This window comes from Procambarus clarkii, chromosome 43, assembly GCF_040958095.1.
Source record: "Procambarus clarkii isolate CNS0578487 chromosome 43, FALCON_Pclarkii_2.0, whole genome shotgun sequence".
Classification (NCBI taxonomy): Eukaryota; Metazoa; Arthropoda; class Malacostraca; order Decapoda; family Cambaridae; genus Procambarus; species Procambarus clarkii.
In genome coordinates this window covers 26,203,776-26,210,503 of record NC_091192.1, presented here as the reverse complement: position 1 = coordinate 26,210,503, position 6,728 = coordinate 26,203,776, and the positions used below count along the sequence as shown (strand labels likewise).

Genomic DNA, 6,728 nt, shown 5'->3' with positions numbered 1-6,728 from the left:
TTTGTCTCACCTGCAAAGTTGATCATTTTGTTTGTGATATTCTCATACATGTTTTTGATGTGTATGCCAATAAGGGATGACCCCAACATGGCCCCCCAAGATGGCCGCCAAGATGGTCCCCCAAGATGGCCCCCAAGATGGCTCCCAAGATGGCCCCAACATGGCCCCAACATGGCCCCAACATGGCCCCCTAGCGGCACACGACACAACACTTTCCTCCGGTCAGATACATTTCCCCTAAGGACGACTCTCCGTTTTCTTTGTTTTAACCTTAGCGTGATCTCATCCAGTACTCAACCGCTTGTCCCTCGCCTCCCACAACACGCTCACATGTCATCCCAACTTGTAAAATACTGAACAAGTTGGAGGATATTAATCCGGATCACATGTTCAAGGGGCATACAACCGCATACAGGGCATAGAGGAGCATACAGGGCATAGAGGAGCATACAGGACATACAAGAGCATACAGGACATACAAGAGCATACAGGGCATAGAGGAGCATACACGGCATACAAGAGCATACAGAGAATACAGGACATACAAGAACATACAGGGCATACAATAGCATACAGAGCATACAGGAGCATACAGGGCATACAAGAGCATACAGAGCATACAGGAGCATACAGGGCATACAGGAACATAAAGGAGCATACAGGGCATACAAGAGCATACAGGTGCATACAGGGCATACTAGAGCGTGCAGGACATACAAGAGCTTACACGGCATGCAAAAGCATACAGAGCATACAAGAGCATACAGGGAATACAAGAGCGTGCAGAGCATACAAGTGTATACAGGGCATACTAGAGCATGCAGCGCATACAAAAGCATACAGAACTTACAAGAGCATACAAGGCCTACAAGCATAAAGCATACAAGAGTATACAGGGCATACAAGAGCATACACGAATGTACAGGGGCATACAAGAGCGTACAAGACATGCAATAGCATACAGGACCATACGGAGCATATAATAACATTCAGGGCATACAAGCAGATACAGGGCATACAAGAGGCAAGAGCTTCAAGCTCTACAAGACACAGTGGAGGGAGAAGACAAGCGCTGGCCGCCCCCACAAATACCAAGACATTAATGCAAGTTCAGAATTCCGGCTGGAAAGATTCCTTAGGAACAATGGGGGGGGACCTCTGACAAAGAGCTGGCTTCCTGTCCCCGTCGAGGCCACTAGAGAGGTCGGCTCTCAGGTAAATTGCAGTAGAGAAGTGTATATGTGCGTGCAGCATAGCGCTCTCCCTAGACCGTCTGACACTGTAATTGTCAAGACTAGGCTGGAGTATCATTAAATTCAAATTGAATTTGAAAATCAAATTCAATACGCATGGGAGGTGGGTGAAGACTCCCTAGCGGTGAGCAACTAACTGTACACGGTGTCAACACACGCCATACTCTCCCCCAACACCATATAATATGGTGATGAACGACATGTTATTAATGATTTTAGACCAAATGGCGGGAGATGCCTCCAGTTATTCCCTGTTGCATTCACTCCTGGAGACCTCAAGAGTGAAGGAACCTTACGCGAGCCTGTACCAGCAACTCCTACTATTATTATTATTATTATTATTATTATTATTATTATTATTATTATTATTATTATTATTATTATTATTATTATTATTGTTATTATTGTTATTGTTATTATTATTATTATTATTATTATTATTATTATTATTAATTAGTATTATCAATTAGTATTATCAATTAGTATTATCAATTAGTATTATTATATTAGAAGAAATTATCATAGTCTACCCAAACTTCGCTGGTACAGGCGAGCAGACTAGATTCAAATCATGCAGGTCAAGCAAGCAAACTCACCCCTCATATCGTTTATGATTAGGAATATTAAATTCACTTATAACTAGTGAAATAATGGCGCTCAGGAAAATACAGCGATAAAATATTTCAAAATTTGTGCATTCTCCACAGAAAATGGGTAAGTCAGAAAACGCGGCCGAGGTGCTGCCATCTGTTGAGGGTGAGTGGAGTGAGGAGCCGCGCCGGGGCTGCCAGCTGTGACAATACACTAAAGCTTTCCTGTCTTACTCTTCAGAGTAGTTGAGTACTTATGTTTTTAGTGAGAAGGTGGACAATAAGACGAAACGAGGCGGTTACAAGGGTGCTCTCGGGTCGTGTACAAGTTCCAGTCCCGTGATGCTTCATGTTGGGGCTCACGAGAGCTTAAGAACCGTCATAATAACTTCATTTTATGAGTAATTTTGAGCTACTGTTTGTGTTTCAGTGTTGCGCGTTGTGGGGGACTGGCCGGTGTCTAAGAGAGCGCAGCGCTTTATTGGAATGGTTAGATTTCTTTGGGGGCACTGTCGTGTGTAGTTGCCATATGGGGCACTGTCATGTGTAGTTGCCATATGGAGCACTGTCATGTGTAGTTGCCATATGGAGCACTGTCATGTGTAGTTGCCATATGGGGCACTCGTGTGTAGTTGCCATATGGGGGTACTGTCATGTGTAGTTGCCATATGGGGCACTGTCATGTGTAGTTGCCATATGGGGCACTGTCATGTGTAGTTGCCATATGGAGCACTGTCATGTGTAGTTGCCATATGGGGGCACTCGTGTGTAGTTGCCATATGGGGGCACTCGTGTGTAGTTGCCATATGGGGGTACTGTCATGTGTAGTTGCCATATGGGGCACTGTCATGTGTAGTTGCCATATCAGACACTGACATATGTAGTTGCCATATGGGGCACTCGTATGTAGTTACCATATTGGACACCATCATGTATACTTGCCATATTGGGCACTGACATGTATACTTGCCGTATTGGGCACCGTCGTATGTACTTGCCGTATTGGGCACCGTCGTATTTGTATGAACAAGAGTTGTTTCATTCTTGAAAAGCCACCAGCACTCAGTGTTTTGGGCAGGTCCTTAATCCTAATTTTCCAAGGAATACGACCCGCCAAATCGTTTAACACATTCACTACTGGGTGAACAGTGGTTAAAGATTGGCGCCCAGTCAATCCTCCCCGGCCAGGAGACGAACTCAGGACATAGCACTCGCGAAGGGCTGGGTGAGGACACTGTGCCATTTTATGAGTATATATATATATGGGGCTATACCCATAAAATGTGACCAAATCAGGAAAAGCATCGACAACCTAGAGGACTCAAAAGTCCTAGGTGTGGATGGAATTCAATCCAAAGTTTTAAAGGAACTGGCAGATGAACTATGCCTACCACTGAAACAACTTTTCAGAAAATCTGCATAAATCTCTAGTGTGACCCCACTTGGATTATTGTATTCAAGCATTTAGACCTCTGTCTTCAGAAAGACATAGCTGCTTTGGAGAAAGTACAACTCCGGGCCACAAGGGCCACAAGACAAACACTGCAACCAGACATGATAGAACTGATCCCATTGAAACGTTCAAAATATTGTGCTGAACAATTTGGAGGATGTTGATCTGGACAACTTATTCAAAAGGTCATTTGTAACCCTAACAAGGAGTAATGGTTTCCAGCTCAAGTCAGTGTTGGACTGAAAATAGATGCTTTTACACCCACAGGGTTATAAACGTATAGAAACCACTTACCCGCCAAAGCTGTAAATGCCAAAACTCTGAACTTTAACATCTAGCTGGAAAAATTCATTACAACAAATGGGGGGGGGGGGGATCTTTGACAAGCCACTGGCTTTCTGTCGTCGTTGAGGTTACTAGTGTTAGTGGCCCTTGGTAAATTCAATTAAATATGGGGTGGTGTGATAGGCCATATCATGTCAGGTGCTGTGATACATGGCTTATCACCTGGAGTGCTGCATTATATGGCTAGTCACCAAGGCTGTTTTCTTCTACAATCTGCTGCAAGGTAATAGTTAATTTGGAAGCTGTGACGTGGACTGTTATGTCCCACAAGCAAGGTCTTGTATTTTTCACTGTCAACAAGCATTTGCCAATCTTCTGACCATTTGTAGAGTTCATATAGATCTCTTTGTAAGGCCTCAATATAATTTTCACTTCCTGCTTTACCATAAATCTTAGTGTCATGTGCAAATTTGATGTGGTGTATAATATTCTCATCTGTCATAGATGTACTGTATATAACAAAAAGGGTTGGCCCCCAGAATGGATCCTTGTGGTACCCAACTCACCACTTTTTGCCAGTCAGATTCATTTCTGTTTAACACTATCATTTGCTTTCTTTGTTTTAAATGTTATTCATCCATTATAATATTCTATTATTTATTCCACGTGCTTGTAATTTCCTTGCTAGTCTTTCATTTGGTACCTTATCAAAAGCTTTATAAAGTCTGTTATAATACATCTACTGGAAGTCCTTTGTCTGAATAGCTGGTTGCCGTTTCCAAAAATGTGAACAGGCCTGCAAGGCAGGATCCGTTTTTAACAAACCCATGTTGCATTGATTTTTCTACATTGTTCACTGAGAGATGGGGAATGATTCCTTTGCTTAGGATAATCTCCATGAGCTTACAGATGTGTGAGGTCAAGCTGTCTGGACGGTAGTTTTCAGCTGAGCTCTTTCTGCATTTTTTTTTTAATATGGGTGACATTTGCATATTTTCAATCTAGGGAAACTATCCCTTGGTCCAGAGATCTTTTTGAAAAAGTTTGTAGTAGGCATAGTTTATCTGTCGGTTCCTTTAGGACTTTGGATTGAATTCCATCCACACCTGGAGTTTTGGGTTTTTTTAGTTTGTCAATTATGGTCATGATTGTTGCATGATGTGGGTATGTGCCTTAATTTGTTCTCTTCACCTCTTTCAAATACCAGTACGTACAGTATTTGTGTGGGTAATAGGATGTCTAATCTCTCTTAGTGTGAACACTGATATAAAGTATTCAGAGTATTTGCTGTCAATTACTAAGTACTTTTAGTACTTTAAAGTACTAAGTACTTTTTTATTTTAATTCTGATACAGGCATGAGAAGTATGCCTGTATAAGAAGCTGTATAAGATGATTCAATATTCACCATTACCTATACCAGTTGTGATTCAGAAGTCATCTTTATGGCATGCCATTGTTAAGGACAGGGGAGCCTACTAGGCTTACTGAAGTTCCCCATTGATCCAGAGGAAGGCTGTCAACTTGGTCACTAATCCCGTTAATGATGCAACGTAGTAATGTTTAACATGACTATGCATGATTAGTGGCATTATAAAAGTAGAAGAGCCTAATATGCATACAAATTATACTGTAATCTTGTATTCTTAATAAAACTATTTTGATTATTATTGTAATTATTACTTTATTGTTGTCTTAATTCTCCTCTCTAACTCCTTATTACCATATTCCTTATATAATAATAATAATAATAATAATAATTTTATTTACAAGAAGGTACAATGGGTTTGAGAGATTACATTAGTGATATTTTTACTCTTGCAAAGCGACTAACATGCATAGTGTTTCGGGCAATGCTATGTACTCAAAAAACATCGCATATATTATGTTATATATTATGTTATATAATATATTAACATTGTTAACATATTAACAAGCAGCATTACTTTCCAGCTGAATAACAAATAAAGAAGATGGATGCAATGTTGTGCATGCAGGAAATGATGAGGAACAGAGAGGGAGGACAGCCATCACTCTTCCATGGTACATTATAAATATCTATATATACTAGTACTGTTTAGTGTATTTTCCTGTATTTGCCTGATGACCGCACACTCTAGTGGCTGTGGCAGAGATGGGAATCCAGTGGCTTGTGGAGGGTCCCCATTGTTCGTGATTAATTTTGATCTGCAGAACTCATTGCAGTTGTATTTTTTTTTTTTTATGGAAGGGGGGGGGGAGGGAAAATGTTCTGTACAAAAATTACTCCTTGTACAGTAATGTTAAACATTACTAATTAAAAAACTTTACATGGGAATAGATACATTTACTGTACTCATGTAATCAAGGCCAATGTTGGGCTCGGTATTTTAGGCAAGTCTAAAGCTAGCAGAACTAATGCAATTTTGGTTAGGGCAAGATAAATTAAGAACATGAGGTTAGTACTGTAAAAATAAAGATTTTGGCAAATTATTACATATTGTAAATGAGTAGGGCAATGTAGTTGTTAATAATATGGATATTATTTGCTTAGGTAATACTACAAATATTTATAAAGCATATACATGTACAATAAAAAAATCATTTTTGTTAAAAGATACGAGAGAATTTGAGTCTTGTTACATGGAGGTAATGGGTTAAAATTGTTTGTGAGCTAAACTAATATATATATGAACAGTATTGTATATAATTTGTAATAGGTTAAATTAATTTATCTAGGTTTTTTATTTCATTTGAGGATACAGGTAGGTAAATGTGAGCAATATTCTCTATGTACAGGGCAGATGGATTACAGTATTGTATATTTACATTTACGATGTAAATTTATTGTTCCATAATAAAGCTTATTATGGATTCTCCCATTATATTTATAGTAATGCGGGCTGCATCTTATGGTATACTAATTACTAATTTTGTAATTCAGTATACCATGCAGGGATTCTTTGTACATAAACTGGCAAGTATAATCCCTGGCTAAACAACAGAAGTGACATTCAAGACCCAATATACTATACTCTGTTATTACTGACAGATGTGGAAGTCAAATAACTTTACAGAAAATATTTAAAACCAAATTGGTAGAATATCTTGAAAGAAATGATAATGGTAATTTTATTGAGGGAAAAGCATATGTACATACCAAATGAGT

The 6,728-nt window shown here is 39.4% G+C and overlaps 1 long non-coding RNA gene across 1 annotated transcript; it reads left to right on the top strand.

Moving 5' to 3' along the window:
* Positions 1–2,094: 2,094 nt before the first annotated feature.
* LOC138350014 (uncharacterized) lies at positions 2,095–6,428 on the top strand. The gene is made up of 2 exons (XR_011221988.1): positions 2,095–2,244; positions 5,534–6,428. It is a non-coding gene; the product is annotated as an uncharacterized lncRNA (long non-coding RNA).
* The last annotated feature ends 300 nt before the right edge of the window (positions 6,429–6,728 follow it).